Raw genomic sequence first — 19,584 nt, 5'->3', positions numbered from 1 at the left:
TAGTGTTTAGAATTAATTGTTAGTTGGCTATATGTGGTGTTTTGATCTAATAGTGAGATGAAATCATTGATTGTGTACTGTAGTGTTCTCGCAAAAAAAAAAGAATATATACTGTAGTGTCCCTGTTCATTTTCTCTCAATCCTTCCTCTCATGTCCTGTGGCTCGCTCTGTCAATTAGTTTAAGATTTGGCTAAAAATTAGTATATTTATTATTCCTTTTTAGATGTACTGGTTATTTTTTGTCTCACAAAAAAAAGAACTATGGTTATTTTTTAGTTGCTAGTTTGTAGAAATAGGTTATTATTATCTTTGATCTGGTGAGTCGGTGGGGCTGTCCACAATTTGTGTGCAACGGGGACAATTTTGACGTTTCTCTATCTATACAAATATTATTTTGCAGGACGGAAGGCTACCGTTGTCACGTCTGAGCAACAAATTCAATGAGGAAGGCCCTCTGTTTCCTCTGGACAAAGAGGTAACTTGATCCTTTTAGCTTTAGATCAGTTAGCCCTTGACAGGAGATCCTCCTCATTCTCCCGATCCAAGTCCATGTTGTTAACTAATCAATCATCAGTGTCAGTATTTTTCTTTGGTCTTGTGAACAGACCATGATTTCGATGCTTCAGCCAGCGTTAGCAGCTGCCCTTCTATGCATATCCATCACATGAACGTGTCGACCGCACTGAACCTTGGGACGCAGTCTATGAACCCTCCCGTCTCCGCACGATTGTGGCTTCCCTTACGCGTTTCTCCCGATGGGATTCTCAGGGCTCGCGTCCGCCATGGCCGCCAAGACAAAACCTCACGTCACAGAAGCTCCTGGGGGTCATTTTTCATTGGACTGGAATCGCCGCGCCACTGCTCGCCTCTCCTCCATCGCCAGCAACAGAGAAAAAAAGCCGAGGAGGAAGCTCAAGGTCCATACCCCATATAAAGACGACGCAACATCACCTTTGAAGATAGCCAAAAGTAGCACGACCACCAACGAACCATACCATACAACGATGAATGCACCGACAACATCGTCACGAAGACTGGGGTCAAATGCCAATCGCCTCCATGACCAATCCCAATCGACAGAAGACAAAGACACTCCAACACGAGGACTGGGAACTCCAACCCAAAGCTAGCAGGAAGGAGGAGCACATACCTCACAAGAACAGCTCCAGGACCACCAGAGGATTCTTGAAGGGGCAAAATATCGGTTCCATCAACAAAGTCAATAGCCCGAAAAAAATCTTCAACTTCACCCCGAAGTCGCCTACTCCAATGATGAAACCGAAAAACCAAACTCCTCCAATCGGAAGCGACGCCGACGAAGAGACTAACCAAACCCTACCTAAATCTATTAGAGTAGAAGGGAACATGTACACCGGTCGCCTCACTCTCCGATCCCCGTGCCCGCCGGAGCCAAAGCAGGCGCATTTATGCTCACCTACAGTAGGGGAAGACTCGACTTTGCATGTGGAGGCTGGCCTTCCATCAAAACTCAACGTATGGCTCAGTAGGCCCAGTCGGCCTAGCTTGCTCGTCCCGCCGTCCGCAGACCGCAGCCAGTAGTGAGCCAGCGACTCATCATCTTCCTTCTCTCGTATAACAGACATCGACCATGGCAGATTGGTAGAGGTCTCGGCATCTCATCCAAAGATAGTCGTGGTCCTCGGCTCCTCGCTAGCGTAGCCCCTTGTGTTCAGTAGGGAACTGAGCCCGAGTCGCACTGCACGTATCGTAGAAAGTCTTGCGGTTGCGGAAACGGACCGAGCTCTCCTGAGTCCGAGTGTCCGTGTCCGTGTCCGTGTCCGTCCCTTTTCCGCCGCCGCAGGCATCTCACAAACATATATATCGCGAGCGCCGCAAACGTCTCTTTACCTTTCTGACAAGTCGAGGGAACCTTTGGGTTTAGAGGTTGCCGTGAGCGCGATTTAGAGGTTGTGAGTTTGCGACGAGCGCGACGAGGGAGGGCAACGGCGCTCCAAGGCGAAGATGGCGACGACCATGGCTGCAGAGGAGGAGGAGGTGCCAGAATCCGTCGTTACCAACCCTGTGATGGCCCGACAGATCAGAGGCCTCTTCGTAAGTGTGCTGATCCCTCTATTATTTCGTGCTACACTTGATTGCTGGCTTTTTTCACATATATATAGTGTCTATATTCTCACACACACTAGCTAACCATTCCTTAAATCATCGGTTACATTACATGTTGCAACTAATGTTTTTTTTCTGCAAAAAAAGCCTGACTTTTCTTTCTTCTCTTGGGCCGGCCCCTCGCTGCTCATGTCTTGCAGGTGTGTTATTCCCTATTAGTGATCACCATGTACGCATACGTCGCATACAAGCATTTCAGGGTTGATGGACCTTTGTGGGAAGCTTTTGCGTGGACGGTTGGGGAGGCCCCTCTCTTTCTAATACATCTCTGCATGGTACCGTGGCTGAGGGACATCTTCATTAGAACCTATGCTCAGAGCCCTTCTGACAGCACGGGGAGTGATGATCTCTCTAGTAACCTACTAGTAGGACCTGAGAATGTGTAACCTAGATTTATATATGAAGCTTGCAATATAATGTACGGATAAACTAAAGGACGATACTTGGGGTGTTTGTCACCTCGGATATTTGATACTAATTAGGAGGACTAAACATGAGCTAATTATAAAACTAATTGCAAAGATAAAGACTAATTTGCGAGACGAATCTACTAAGCCTAATTAATCTATCATTAGCACATTTTACTGTAGCGCTACATTATCAAATCATAGGCTAATTATGCTTAATAGATTCGTCTCGCAAATTAGTCTCAATCTATACAATTAGTTTTATAATTAGTCTATATTTAATACTCCAAATTATTATTCAAACATCCGATGTGACATGGACTAAACTTTAGTCCCTAGAACAAACAGCCCTTGGTAGATGTAGCGCGCGTGGGTCCCCTAGTATTATTAGTTTTTGGTCAGTGACCGCTTACCTTAATGGGAGAAGCAATTTTGTGATTATATATATTTTCTATATTCGTCCATCTACCAATACTTGATCATCACCATATGGCGCCTCATCTCTTCCTTCGTTCTTTCTATTGCGTCACTCGCACGGCTACTACTAAGGGTGGGAACGGATCTTGTTCGCATATCTTGGATTTGAATTTCTATTCAGATATTAACTCAATTCAACTCAAAGTGCATATGGTTAAATTTAACATAGATGAATAGAATTTTACTACTAAGTTCATCAAAATGAAATAAAATCAAAGTACACTTCTAATAATCTTCAATATCGAAGTGAACTAAAAGAATGGTAGACAACAAGTAGCCATTTTGCTTCATCAATTCTTTTATAATTATAAAATTATTACACACGTAGAGAATAAAGTATGTGGGTATATAACATGAACAAGAATAGCTCATAAAAAAATAACATAGTTATCAACAAATATTTAATTATTAAATATATCAATTAAATCATCACTATTTATATAATATTTAACATGGAATTATAAATTATATAAAATAACTTACATCAGCAAAAAAATAAATTAAATGTTAAAAAAATTTGCAACAATTATATTAGGTTTAAACAAAATTAGAAAATACTAAAATTAATTTAATATTTATGTATCATTAATAGTATTATATTAATATTAAAGATTGCTTAAAGATATACTACTAAATAGATCCAATGCATGCATCATTAGTAATATTGAAATTAAATAATTAGTCACTAGTCATGAAAAGAAAACTTTTGAATAGATTCATTATACCTTCTTTTTCGCAGATACGGATAAATGTCGGATATTCTATATTTGTGCCGAAAACGGATTTAGAACCGGATAGAGAAAAATACTAAAAACGAATTTGAATACATCCATTTCATATCCACATTACAAACGAATACGAATACAGGTATCCATATTACACATTTTAGCAGATACGGATTCGGAAAATTCGGATTTCCAGACATCCATTTCCATCCCTAGCTACAACCATTAACCCATTTGCACGCCATGACTAGTGATGAACTGCGTACGGCTGCGTTTAAAAGCTGCAGGGGTAGTGGCGTAGTGATAGATAAAGAATTTTACTAAACAGAAATATGTCTATATGCCAAATTGGGTAAAATCTATTTAGTAATTTGTAAAATATCATACCATAATTCGATATGCAAAAATAATATAAATTTTGACCTCACCTTATAGAGACAAGTCTGGCTGCTTGGGTCTTGCCAGTACTAGCCCTCAACTCACGGAGACGAAAAACGTTGAACCGTCGCTGTGAATCTGTGATCGATCGCTAGTTCGGCATCAAACAGCCATGGCCGAATTTGGACATTGCAGCCTGGTACTCGGCTTCTGTTTTTTTTTTTTTTTGAACTAATAAGTAAGACAAATAATTCAAAATACATAGGGTGTGTACCAATCTATTGTGTGATGATATATATGGGCAAAATATCTTAAAACCAATCCAGTTTTTCAAGCTCGGACAAAGCATATCAAAACAGAATATCATATATTTATGTGTGAGTGTGTGAATTTGTTTTACTCTTTCTCCTATTTTGTTTTTATAAAGATACTCAGCTCTTCTGCATGCTCAGGGAAAAACATGATAGATTATCATTTTTTTAGAAAGAGTAACCAACGTCCAACAATTTACTAGGTTTTCAGTTCATGACTTATCAAGATCAAGCTGCTGATAGTTGTAAAAATGGTAATGCTATAGAACATACGTCTGGAATCTTAAAAAATCAGACGCGCTGCTCCGCGCTTGCTCCACCAGAGCAACCGGCCTAACAGGCCCATCTACGCTCTCTCCTCTATCTACTCCAAATACACTGCGGCAGCCGACAGAAATTCCTAACTCCTCGCTTCGCTCGTCGCGGCTCACCGCGCCGTCCGCCCGTCCCAAGCCGCCTCGCGGTGGCGCCCCCCATCCCGCGTTGAGCCGCGCCGTGCTCCATCCCCAGCCGCGCCCAGTCCGCCTCGTCGCATCGTGCCCGGTCCCCGCCCTGCGCACCGTGCCCCGTCCCTCGCCGCGTTGAGGCGCTGCCGACGCCGTCGTTCCCTACCAGGAGATTGTGGCCGCTGTCGACACCGGTGCCGCCGCGACGCTCGACCTCAGCTCGCGACATCACGAGATCTGGAGTGGCCAGACCCGGAGCAGGCTTCTCCGGCTGCACCTTGCGCTCCCTTCCTTCCTCGGATGTTGCAAGCGTATGTTTCAAGTGTTTCAGGTGTTTCATATGCACGTTGCAAGTGTTTCGTGTGGATATTGCAAAAGTAGATCGGGATGTTGCATGTGTTACAATGACTATACAAGCATGTTGCAAGCGTCTGTTCCAAATATTTTAGCTGTTTCAGACGATGTTGCACGTGCTTTATCTGGATGTTGCAAGTATTTCATCCTAATGTTACATATGTTTTTACACATATGTTGCAAGTATTTCATCTAGATGTTGTATATGTTTTGCAATGGCTACACACGTGTTTCCCTCGTGTTTCAGACGTATGTTTTAAGTGTTTCAACTGTTTCGAACGTATGTTACAAATGTTTCCTCTAGATGTTGCAAAAGTAGATCTGGTGTTGCAAATGTTGCCGTGGACACCATTTGCAGCAGCTACCTGCTGCTGTAGCTGCTGGGCCCGCCTGCATGTGCGTGGGTGTAGAGGGGGCGCGAGCGGCAGGCGCGGGAAACTATGTGGGCACAGACCGAGATGGAAGTGGGCGTGGGATACGGAGCGCGCATGGGACATGGAGCGGCGCGGGACCCCACAGAAGCAGGCGTGCGGCGCGGGCGTCCAGACGCTAGCCCCTGTCCGGACGTCCGGGTGCTAGCCTTTTCCTCATAAAAAGTGTTGCCAATGAAAGTTTAGGAAAAATTCATGGCAAACTAAAATTTATAAAATTGAGATTAAGGGAGGCTGATAGATAGATCAATTAACTAGGGGTTACAGTGCAACTTGTATTTAGATTGTACTGATATATGGCGTAGGTCCGATCGTTGAAGTTTTGATAGGAATCAGACTCGTGTATTTGTAACCTACTACAATTCATTTATGCCCTTACAATCAGCCAGATAAATGTGTGTCGTAGCACCGCTTTACAAATATTTTTACGCAATATATTCTCTCAAGGTAGGAACACTCCTGCAGCCACCGCTGTGGCGCTGTGACATGGAGACCCAGCGACGTCGTTGTGCCACGGGGGTTAGGGCTTCTAGGTTTGTTTACTCTCCTCTCTTGTGTGTGTGGCTCTAGGGTGGGTTTAGATTGTCTCGAACTAGTTTTTTTTTAGGGGAAACAGGTGAGGGTGCCCCCTACCGTGCTTTTATTGAATTGTGTAAAAACAAAGGTTAGCTTACAAGGTGTTTCACGACACAAAAAAAAAAGAAATGTAAAAAATTTGAATGATTACACATAAGCCTCTAGCCATTGGGTAAACAGTGGTGCTAAACTATGTTTTGCTCCAAGAATAACTTGAGCAAATTCTCTCTTGAAGATAGCTTTGCAATGAAGAACTGAGGGATGTACTTGTCTGAAAATCGCATCATTTCGGACTGTCCAGATGGACCAGCTCAATAATCTCCATGAAGAAAGGGAGCTGCAACTGATTCTTAAATGAAACCAGGGTTCCAAATGGGTCTTCTGGATGTTGGATAACCAACCCAAGAGTAGCCCAACATGAAGAAGAGAAAGGACAGGCCAAGAACAAATGATCAAAGTTTCTTCCACAGCTGAATGACAAAGTACACAATTGTAATCTTCCAGGATCATTCTTTTCCTTCTTAAGAGTTCTCTAGTACTCAGCCTATCTTTGAGTAAAAGCCAGAAGAAAAACTTCCTTTTGTTTTGACAACATGATTTCCACGGCCAAGAGAAAGCTAGATGAACTTGCCTTGAACCAGTGAGATGCACATATGCACGTTTGGAAATAAAGATGCTTGAGCCCCAAATGTATGACCATGAATCAAAACCATCTTGTAAGTTCAAGGATTGGACAGTTCTTGAAATCTGAATGAACTGCTGATAAGCCTCCTCAGAGAGAGGCAAATGGAAAAGGTCATGGAGAACAGCAGCTTGGCAAACCTGTTGAACAGTGATATATTTGTTCTTTACAAAAGAGAAAAGCCTAGCATGTTTGTGCTGAAGGAGAAGCCATTCCAAGTATCCGGCCAAAAGAAGCAAGAAGACCCATTGTTGACTGTGGCCACAGCCATTCCTTTCAAAACAAGTAGCAGTTTTTTAATATCACACCACAAAAAGAACATTTTCTAGTTCTAGCTGGTGGTATTCTTTGAATATCTAACCTCCCAAACAAGTTGGACCCAGGGAATATCCAATCTGTTAAAAAAGTTATGAAGATTCTTTAGTAGCAAGCTGTGATTTTGAGTTTGTAAATTGAGAGCCCCAAACCTCCATTTGCTTTAGTGTCACATACCATTGGCCAAACTGCCTTTGGTGGCTTTTTGCTGTTTACATCTGAACCATGCCATAAGCAATGCTTCCGGAATTTATCAATTTGCTTAATAACAGTTTTTGGAAGCAAATATTTAGCTGCATTAGTTAATTGTAGTCGACCAGCTTGACCGAGGAAACTTGAAATGCTAACCAAACGGCATTCACAACGTGAAACCAGTGGCCAACATTCAGCTACTGTTGGCCTGGTGAGTGGTGAGACTTAGTGGCAAACCCAAATAAGTAAAGGGTAGAGATCCCTTGGAGCAACCTAGAGTCCTTGAAAGAATGTCCAACTTAGCTTCATTCACATTAATTGGCACCATCATTGATTTATGGAAATTGACCTTTAAACCTGTTGATTCAACAAAAGAATTAAGCAATGCCTTTAGGAAGAAGAGTTGCCTAGCATCTGCCTTCATGAAAATAAGGGTATCATCAGCATACTGAAGCACTGAAAAATCATGACTATGTGGCAAAACCAAAGGCAGAGAAAGAAGGTCCTGATCTTTTGCTAAATTGAGAAAATCCTGCAGAAAGTCAGCTGCTAAAACAAAGAGAAGAGGGGAAAGAAGGTCCCCCTGCCTTACCCCACTCTTGCAATGAAATTTTTTTCCTGGAACCCCATTGAGTAATACAGCTGAAGTACCAGAAGTGAAGATCAGATTCATCCATCTGGGAAACCCTTGTGTTCCATGATTTTAGTCATCAGATTATGCTCCACTTTATCAAAGGCTTTTTCAAAGTCTAATTTGAGTACAATGATCTCCTGCTTTGATTGATGACAGAGGTGTAAGAACTCCAAAGACCAGGCCAAACAGTCTTGTATGCATCTATGTTTGATAAAATCATATTGGTTTTTGTGAATGAGCTGTGGGAGAAGTATTTGCAGCCTATTAGCCAATAATTTTGTGATGATTTTAACAGAAGTATTCAAAAGTGAAATGGATCTGAAATCTGAAACTTTGATTGCACTATCAAGCTTTGGGACCAAAGTAATTAGAGAACCATTGATACTCTGAAGACAAACATCACCATTATAGAAATCATTGCAGAGCTTGTACAAATCTTCTCAAATAATAGGCCAACACCTTTTAACAAAATTAGTGTTAAACCCATCAGGTCCTGGCGCTTTGTCTGAAGGCAAGAATCTGATTACTAGATCAATCTCTTGATTTGTAAAAGAAACCACCAATGAATTTAAATCAGCTGTAGTTTGCAGACTGAATTAAGATTAAATTAAATTGAATTGAACTCAGAAACACCCAATCTGTCTTTGAAAGCCAGCCAAATCAGATTTGCCTTCTCTTGGTGATAAAAAATAGAAGTGACAGAATCATTTTCCAGACAGGTGATAAGGTTTTCCTGTATTTAATTGTGTTGGATATAATATGGGCTTGGCCCATATAATATTTAATAAATCAAATAAAACTCTATGGTACATAACATTAAGCGTTGTATGGTTTAATACCATACGGGATTTTGACTGGACGTTGACTCAGCTTATATGATTGGAAATTATTCATCTTAATTGAGAAGCTGAGCAAAGGACATAGGCGTGCCACACGCGCTCGCGCCGCCGCGGCCGGCGGCCGGGCCGGGCCGTGGCGGGCGGGCGTGGCTAGTCTTTTGCCACTTAATCCACATAATCACGGGAGTTACTTCCTTTGATGGTGGAGGCGAACTGATTGCGTCAATTACCGTCCTTTCCGCTTCCGCTTCTCCGTCTCCTGGGATTCTCCGCTGTCTTTCTCTCTTCCCGTCGCAGCCATATATCCGTAGTCCTCCGCCAGTCTAGAACCCCGTCTTCGGCAACCGCTCCTGAGAGAAACCACATCTCAGCAGACCTCTGGCTTCCCCGTCCCGTACCTCTGTGCTTCCCCGTCCCGTACCTCTGCGCGCACGGAGTAGCGGGAGAGCAGGTGCCTCCGGAACCCTCGCCCGCCTGAGAACCTTGCACGGGATGTGCGTCGATTAGTGTTAACACTGGATTTTGGTCGACTCTGGAGGATGGCAGGTGGACCCGCATGCGGGAAGAAGGATATTCGGCAAACAAAACGAGCGGTCGGCTAAATGCTTGTGCAGTCGGTTACTTCAGAAGGTGGTGACTCCATTCGGGAAAGCAGAAGATGGCAGGCAAAGCCGATCGAAAAGATGGAAGTTGTAATAATAAAGGACTCTGAGAGTTTAGGGCAAGGAATCGTAGTTTCCAAGTTTATTTAAGATTTCCTTTGTAAATCGTAGTCTTTTAGGACTCGTATTTTGTCTAGGGTATAAATATTGGCCCTCGACCATTGTAATAGGGGTTCACAACCAAATCAATACAACCGGCCCCGTGCCAACTTTCGAGTCCTTTTGTCGTGTCGTCGAGTTCTTCGAGAGGAGTCATCGATCCGTCGACCTCCGTAAGTTCCGACAACCTTGTTATCATGTTTAGTATCATGTGGTGGATTTAGACGTGATGCAAGTAGTCTTGTTTGTTTTCAATGATCGTGCGGCGGATCTTTGCTTGACAATCAAGAAGTCTTTGCTTATGCTTTGTTTATGAGTAGATACCGTGCGGCAGGCGTTTGCTCAATATGCTTAGTAAAAGCAAGACAGTTATCGGCTCTATTAGATACGGCAAAATCTAAATAGATTCATTAAGTTATCATGTGTTATATGTTTTAAATATTCTATATATTTGTAACACACTTCTGCCCAATCTAGATTGATATTGTTCGGCCCTCTCTTATGGTTTTATTCGCGCTTCAATGATCATTGCTTTTCATATTACCTTTGCAAATAGATAACATGCTCATAATGGCTGAATTATTTTAATCTAGATTGTCACATGTCGCGGGTTCATGCATGTTTATTACGTTTAAGCTTTAACGAAACTAGGTGTCGTGCGGCAGATGCAGGTTTTAGATTAGTTTAATCATGTTTATTTGCATGTTCCTTCTTCATGGACCCCAACTCGGCTGGACTGCTGAGCTTGGTTATGCATTAACTCATAATTAATTTCACTTGTTCAAACATGTCTTCCCATGCATATGCATTCGGCAATCGGATCTTTACGTGTGCTCATCTTACGGTTAGCTGAATGGTTTATAAAGTTGTTGGCAGACAGCTTCCTATAGCTGTATGTCGTTGTAAGTGGCTTCAGGGCCGTATATATGGAACTGTCTGGTCTCACCCAACATGTTTCGGTTTGGCATTTAACTGTTTTATCCCTTGTCCAGCTTTTTTCAGGTCAAACTGACTGGCACGTTTCCGGATCACGAAGCACACAAGGACCCTATTGAAGCCACGCTTTCCGGCTTACTGTGTGTGAGGCACAGTGTGTCACATTTTGTGTCAACACACTTTTTGGCACGCCCGATGGGACCATCTGTTAGTTCAAGATGACGTCTAAGATCAACAATGATCATATTCTGGATGTGAGCATGGCAGAATTGCCAGATAATTACAGGGATTTAGTGCTACAAGCATGTGAGCAATACCAACGGAAGTGTTTGATGTCTTTTTCCAAAAACAAGAGCAACAAAGTGTTTCAAAAGCAGTCAATGCCAAGGGTTCTTCTTCCACATCAAACTGATTACACTGAAGAGGAGGATGCTCAGAAGATGGCAGCCCTGGTTTATAAAGCTATGGGAGAAACCATGACAAACCATCACACAGCTTTTCTGAATACCTTTCGGGCAATCATGATCAGTACTTTTGGTCCAATGGTTGATAAATACTTTGAAGAAAATGTTGGCCCACTCAGTGGACCGACACTTTTCAATGTTCCAAAGCATCAAGAGAAGCCTGTTGGAAAAGAAGTAGCGTCGACTTCAAATATAGGTGGATTGACTCACACTGAAAAGCAATCACATCCCACCTATGGCCAGGTGACATTTGGTACCACAGGAGAAGTGCCACCTTCAGCTTATAGAGTTTCTCCAGCATCAAACAGATTGCAGAAGAATATGTATGGAGATGGGTATCAAGAATTTACTGATTACAATGCTATCAATGCTGTGCCAAATCCAGGGTATAGGAGTGTTTCAGGATTGCCTTCTGGAGTGCAAGTACAAGGAAATCAGGATTCAGGCATTGATGTTTTGATGCACAGGATGGCTGATATGATGCAGAATCAGTTCGGCTTGAAGCCAAAAAATCAATCCTATTCATACAAGTCTCCTTATCCAGAGTGGTACAACAGAGTGGCGTTACCTCCAAGGGTGAAGCCTCCAACAGATTTGACCAAGTTTTCTGGTCAAGATGATACTAGTACCATAGAGCACGTCAGTCGGTACTTAATGCAGCTTGGAGAAGCTGCTTCAGATGAAGCTTGGAGGATTCGATATTTTCCTTTGTCTCTTACAGGACCTAGCTTTCACGTGGTTCACGTCTTTACCAGCTCATTCCATTGGTACATGGGCAGATCTAGAGCAGAAGTTTCATTCATATTTCTACACGGGTACTAATGAGAAGAAGTTGGTCGATCTCATGAGTCTGAGGATGAGAACAAATGAGACACCATTGGAATATCTTCGCAGATTTAGGGAGACCAAGAATATGTGTTATTCTCTGAATTTACCAGATGATCAACTACCTAGAATAGCTATAGCAGGAATGTTGCCGAATATCAGGGAGAAGTTGTTCGGCATGGAGTTTGATGATCTTGGCCAACTTGCACAGTGTTTAGCAGCTATGAGTAATCAGGCCCAAGGATTCAGGAGAGATAATCGCTTTCAGAAGAGCAATGCCACTAATGAGGTGTATCAAGGTTTTCTGGAGGAAGCGACTGAGTATATTGATGAAGATGAGATAGCTGCAGCTGAGTTGAATTGGGCAAAGGAGCCTACTCAAGTTAGTCAACGCTGGTTGAAACAACAAAAGGGGACCTATGATTTTGATGTTACTAAGGCAGACAGGCTTTTTGCATTATTGATAAAGGAAGGACGCATCAAGTTGCCAGAAGGACATCCCATGCTACGTCCTGAAGGAGTGAAAGACAAAAAGTATTGTGGCTTCCATAACACTAATTCTCACTCTATCAATGATTGCCGAGTGTTCAGAATACGAATCCAGAAAGCTATCCAAGAGGGACATCTGAAGTTTGATGGCAAGATGAGAATTGATGATCAGCCTTTTCCACAAAATATGATTTCTTTCTCTGTGAATATGGTCTCTGCCAATGATCTCAAGGGTAAAGGCAAGATGAAGGTGTTGACTTCTGATAGAGCAAAGAAAAGTGGTGCTGTTGACCCGGATCGGCAAGTCACCAGTAGAGAGCTGCAGCAACGAGTTCGGTTTCAGAATAGCCGAACCGAGAAAGGTCAAACTTCTAAACCCAGAGTTACATCATGTATTTTGCTAAACAAGTGGCTAGAGAGAGCAAGAGAAGGAATACTATAAGAAGCAATGGTTTATGGAAGAATGCCGGAGATATGAGGAAGAGGTATACCGAAGGGAGCAAGAAGAATACATGACAGAGCAGGAGCAGTCTCATTGGGGTTGTTCATTCTTTAGGCATTGTTGGAATGAAGGCTTGAGGTTGCCTGCTAGAAATAATTGTCCGGAGTGTAGTGCTCAGTACTCCGAGTATAGGCAATCTCGAGTCAACCACCGTCCCTGTCTATGAGAGACTTGGAACGAAGGTTCCTGAAGATGATCGGCGCTTAAAAATAGATGATTTTGAGAATCAGCAAAGGAAAAGATTTGCAGGTCAAGGTTGGACTCACGATAGGGTGCATGATGAAGAAGCTGATTCCTATAGATACGTATGGCAAAAAGGACAGTGGTGTCCTCCAGGCCTGAGGAAAAGTCAGAAAAGAAGAGTTCAACGGTTGAGGGATAGGGAGTTGAAACAGGAAGGTACCGAAACAAAGCAAATATGACGTCCTAAGAAGAAGCCTGATGGATGTGGTCCTTTAGCTGATGCTTGCATGGCTTTCTTCCTCCCATCAGAGTTTATAGCTCCCGAAAGCCAAGATGTCCAAGAAGAGGTGTACTCTGATTTTGATGAGAGTGAATGTCAGGATTTGATGGCTCAGCTTGTATTAACACAGCAGGCTGTTTTTGACAAACCAATCAAGAATCGTCACTTGAGACCACTCTATTTAAAGGGATATGTCAATGGCAAGCCTTTAACTAAGATGTTTGTTGATGGAGGGGCTGCTATCAATATCATGCCTTATACTACCTTCAGAAAGCTTGGGATGACTAATGAAGAATTGTTGAAAACTGACATGGTGCTTAGGGACTTTGCTGGCAACCCTTCTGATACCCGAGGTGCTATCCATGTCGAGCTGACTATTGGGTCGAAAACTCTAATTACTACCTTTTTTGTCATTGATTGGCAAGGGGGCATATAGTCTACTCTTGGGTAGAGATTGGATCCATGCTAATTGCTGCATTCCTTCAACCATGCATCAAATTCTCATTCAATGGATTGGAGATGACGTTGAAGTTGTACATGCTGATGATTCGGTAAGTGTTGCTGCCACAGAATCTACCTACTGGGAATATGAAGGCGTCGATTGTTTCTCTAGAAAAGTGTGGAAAGAAGGTCCTATAAATGTTTTCAGTGAGGGCCAACAGCCGATCCTAAGCAGTCGGCTCCCATAGTAATTTTTAATGGGAAATCATGTCGATGGCAACAAAGGAAAGTTGGGACGTGGTTTTATGTCGGCTGATAAGTTGGAAGAAATTGATGTTGGTGATGGTTCTAAGCCAAGGCCGATGTATATTAGTGCAAAGATAGACCCAGAATATAAATCAAAGTTGATAGGTCTGTTGAAAGAGTTTAAAGATTGTTTTGCTTGGGATTACACGGAAATGCCTGGATTGGATCGTTCCATTGTTGAGCATCGATTACCCATTAAACCTGTATTTTGTCCTTACAAACAACCTCCACGGAAGATATATAAAGAGGAGGTATTGGCCGACGTGAAGAAGGAGGTTGAAAGATTAATAGAAGCAAACTTCATTCGGCCATGCAGGTATGCAGAGTGGATTTCAAATATAGTACCGGTATACAAGAAAAATGGAAAAATGAGGGTTTACATAGATTTCAGAAATCTTAATAAGGCCACTCCCATGGATGGTTACCCAATGCCAGTTGCTGATTTATTAATAGATGCAGCAGCAAGGTTATGAAGTCATTAGTTTTATGGATGGTAATGCTGGCTATAATCAAATTTTTATGGCAATGGAAGATATTTCAAAAATAGCCTTAGATGTGCTGGTCATATTGGTTTGTTTGAATGGATAGTCATGACGTTTGGGTTAAAGAATGCCGGTGCAACTTATCAAAGAGCTATGAATTATATTTTTCATGAAGCTGATCGGCAAGATTGTAGAGATCTACATCGATGATGTAGTGGTCAAGTCTAGAAATCATGAAGGACATTTAGCCGATTTAAGAAAGACTCTGGAGTGCACAAGAAAGCATGGCTTGAAGATGAATCCAAACAAATGTGCCTTTGGAGTTTCGGCTGGTGAGTTTTTGGGATTTTTAGTTCATAAAGGAGGAATTGAAGTTGGGAAAAAGAGCATGGAAGCAATAGACAAAGTTGTGCCGCCAACCAATCTCACAGAATTACAATCATTGTTAGGCAAAATCAACTTTGTAAGAAGATTCATATCTAATCTATCAGAGAGAGTTTTGCCCTTTTCTCCTTTATTAAAGCTCAAGAAGGATCAAAAATTTGTATGGGGTGACATACAACAAAAGGCTTTTGATGAGATCAAGCAATATATGAAGGCACCACCTGTGCTGGTACCTCCACAACTTGACACGCCTTTTAAGTTGTATGTGGCGGCCGATAGCCTAACGATAGGATCGGCCCTTATGCAAGAATTTGAAGGAAAAGAAAGAGTCATAGCTTATCTTAGCTGAAAGCTGCTAGACCCGGAAACAAGGTATTCGGCTACAGAAAAACTTTGCTTATGTGTGTATTACTCATGTACCAAATTTCGGCACTATTTGTTGAATGCCGAATGCGTGGTAGTTTCTAGTTTTGATGTAATCAAACATATGCTATCAATGCCAATTTTGAATGGAAGAATTGGCAAATGGATTTTAGCACTGTCAGAATTTAATTTAAGGTACGAATCGGCAAAGGCGGTAAAGGGTTAAATTATTGCTGATTTTATTACCCAACATCGGGATCTTTCTGTTGAGGCGATAAGCATTGTGCCTTGGGCCTTGTTCTTCGATGGATCATCTTGTAACAAAGGTGGTGGTGCTGGTATTCTCTTGATTTCCCCACAAGGAAAAACTTTTGAGTATGCGGTTCCTATTGAATTTCATGTTACTAATAATCAGGCAGAGTATGAAGCGTTGCTTAGAGGGCTTTAGCTTCTTATAGAAGTAAAGGCCGTTGCTGTTGAAATCTTTGGGGATTCTGAGTTGGTGATTAATCAACTGAGTGGTCAGTATGAATGCAAGAACAATGTGTTAAGAGAATATTATGAGGAGTGTAGAGAACTTTTAAAGAATTTTCTGGTAGTAACCTTGCATCATATCCCTAGAGAGTACAATGAAGAAGCAAATAAGTTAGCTCAAGCTGCTTCTAGATATCGAGAGAGTCGGGAGGTTTTTGCTATAGAAGAAGGTGTTTTAAATATCGATCAAGTAGATGGTGATTGGAGATACGAAATTATCAATTATCTGAAAGGTCCATCTCAAAAAGTTTTCCTGAAAACTCAGGTACAAAGCTCTCAAATTTGTGTTCCTTGATGATCAGTTATATTACAAGTCCGTCGATGGAGTATTGCTAAAATGTTTAAGTCAAGAAGAGGCCAAGAAAGTGATGTATGAGGTTCACGAAGGATTGTGTGGTGCACACCAGTCAGCTTATCGAATGAAGTGGATAATTAGGAGAACTGGTTATTTTTGGTCGACTATGTTGGAGGATTGTTTTGAATATTACAAATGGTGTCACAATTGTCAAAAATTCGGCAATATTCAAAATGTTCCAGCATCTGCTATGAATCCCATAATCAAGCCTTGGCCGTTTAGAGGATGGGGTATAGATTTAATTAGCCAGATCAATCCTCCTTCTAGTAAGGGACACAAATTTGTACTCTTGGCCACGGATTATTTCACCAAGTGGGTTGAAGCTATCCCTTTGAAGAAGATAACGTCAGAGAATATGATCAGTTTTGTTAAGGAACATATAATTCACAGATTCGGGATTCCTCAAACTATAACAACTGATCAAGGAACTCAGTTTACTTCTTCAGGATTCTGTGATTTTGCCAAAGATATGGGGATTAAGTTATATAATTCTTCTCCTTATTATGCACAAGCTAATGGTCAGGCAGAAGCATCAAATAAGATTATGATTAAAATCATCCAGAAGAAGATTGATGAAAAACCAAGGAGATGGCACTTGGTTCTTAATGAAGCATTGTGGGCTTACCGAATGGCTTGTCATGGGTCCATTCAAACGTCTCCCTATGAACTGGTTTATGGGCATCATGCTGTATTACCATAGGAATTACGGTCAGGTTCAAGGCGAGTTGTGTTACAGAAAGAATTGGTAGAAGAAGATTATAAGAATCTGATGATGGATGAATTGGAAGATTTACATTTGATTCGTCTCAAGGCATTGGAGAATATTGAGAAAAATAAAATACGCATTGCCAAGTATTATAACAAAAGGGTTAGGCTGAAGCAATTCGCAGAAGGAGACTTGGTTTGGAAAACTATATTGCCAGTTGGAGCAAAGGATAGAGCGTTCGGCAAATGGTCTCCAAATTGGGAAGGTCCTTTCTGAATAGTAGAATGTGTACCTGGCAATGCATACATATTGAAGACTTTATCTGGGGAGGAGTTTACCAGAGCTATCAATGGAAGATTTCTTAAGAAATATTACCCCAGTGTTGAGGTTGGTTCATGAATGTAGATCAGAAAAGCCGATAAAGGGAAAATCGCCTTTAGCCTAAGAAAAAAGATAAGACTGAGAATAGCCGATATTGTTCATATCGCCTTTAGCACAAAATAGCCGATGCAGTTTGCATCGCCTCTAGCACAAGAATGTTTATGCAAGACCGGGGGTTTTTAGCATTTTTCTGACGGTCGCAGATAGAATTTTGCCGAAAAGAATCAAAGAAATAAGTATTCTTCCAAAAGACAAGATTATTTATAGAAGTCCATCCTAATACAAACTACTCCTCAAATAACTTGTTGAGGACGGACTGGGGGTTTGTGGATTCGGCAAGGGCGGCGGCATGATCATCGTAGACCTCTAGACGCTCATTGATGTCATCAATCTCGTCCGGGCATCCTCCAGCGAAGCCGACTGGCTGGAAGGAATAGTCTTCGTTGGTTCGGGAGGTCATTGCCGCCAGCCCGAGAGAAATGCCAAGGTGCACACCTTGGATGACGACCTGATCAATACGGCCGTCCACAGCATCAAGGCGTGCCTCGGATGTCTTCCCCTAGGCATTCACCTTGTCGGCAACCTTGTTCGCCGCCGCCTTCAGGCGGTCATTCTCCGCAGAAAGAGCTGGGCAGAAAAGAAAAAAAATGGGTTAGCAAGCGGGGGAAGCTAGAATGATAAAACCAAATGAAGATATCAAACCGATGATGGCGTCGCAGAGTTGCTTCCGCTGGTCCTCCCATTCGGCTTGCTCGATGCCGAATTTCTTGGAGACGTCGCCTAGCTCCTCCCGGGCCTCGTCCCTCTCCTGGCAAAACTTGAGCGCTTCCTCGTGAGAGTATGGATGGTGTGCATCTGCTGGTTCCTCCGGGCCCCAAGGATTGGAGTGATAGGAGCTTGAAGAGCTAGAGGATCCAGAAGAGCCGGATGATGGAGTTCCCGGTTGAGCTGTTGTCGCCGGAGGAAGGAGATGATATTGGCTAGAGCTGATGACCCTTATCCTGATGAATGAGGAAGAAAAAATCGAAACTAAGAGATGAACAAGAAAATCGCAAGGGGGCAAAAAGCCGAATCATACCCACGGCGCCGGCAGCGCGATGCTCTGCTTCCTTCCGCCTCTCCGTTAGCAGGACGCTTGCCACGGTCGCCACTGCTCGCCATTTGCTTTGGTGGAGGTTAGGGTTTTCTTCTGGAATGAATCGAACAAAGGAAGTGGAGGAGACAGATGTGAGAACGCTAAAATGGAGATAGCGATGAAGGCTAACGAAAGGGTCTATTTATAAGCCGAAGCGAAGAATCGTGGCGAATTCCATGGAGTCGTGGGGCGAGAATGTCGAACGATGGAGTAGGGTTTTTCTCTTTCAGCTAGGCCGCTACTGGGCTGGGCCAGGCATGGATTAAGTCGAACGTCGTTCGACTATCTCCCTGATTTGTTGGAGCCAGCATTGTTCGGCTATACCCTCACAACATTTAAATTAGGATTCGTTCGGCTATTGGAAGAATGGAGACAATCGGCTACATTCTAATCGAGTAATTTAAGGGAAAATGGCCGGCTTTTTCGAACGAATAAAAATATGTAAACATAAAGTTGATTGATCAAGGGACAGAGGATATCACACTTAAGTTTATTACAAGCCCAATGTCTACTTGTTCAGAAGCTGATTGATTGCCTCTATGGCTTCAGTTCTGATTCGGCTAACATTATCTAGCACTTTCTAATCCTAATCTTCAGAACTCTGGATGCTGGATAACTTAGTTTTGATTTGCTGATCTTCTTTGATGGTCGAAGTTATCTTTAGTGAAGCTGCTTCTATGTTCTTCGGCAAATTAGCTATATGGGCCCTGTGAGACTGAATTGTGGCATTCAGTTCAGCTAGTTGAGCTTCTAGTCTGCTTTTTTCATCCTCCATGGCTTTCAGTTCAGGCTCCAAGGTTGTCAAGGAATTTCTTGTAGTCTGGATATGAGAGTGAAGATCTTTAATCTCCAGCTTCTTCAAAGATCTATCCTTCTGCAAAGCGGCCCTTGAAGATATGTTCTTGGTTGCCCTTCTCAACATGGCAAAGTGGTCATCAAGATGGGCTGCAGATTCTAGGGGGGCCTTGAGAGCAGAAGGGATATCTTGATCAATGAGTTCAAGGAGGTCTCTTATCTGGTCTGCATCCTGAACCAGACTAATGGTATCCTTGTTTAGCAGAATGATCACCTCTTTTAGCCGAGCCTGATTTTCCAGCGATAAGGTTTGTTGAGAAGTAATCTCTTCACCTTTCTCAATGATATA

Source organism: Miscanthus floridulus, chromosome 11 (assembly GCF_019320115.1).
Source record: "Miscanthus floridulus cultivar M001 chromosome 11, ASM1932011v1, whole genome shotgun sequence".
NCBI lineage: Eukaryota > Viridiplantae > Streptophyta > Magnoliopsida > Poales > Poaceae > Miscanthus > Miscanthus floridulus.
Note: the sequence above shows the minus strand (reverse complement) of the source record.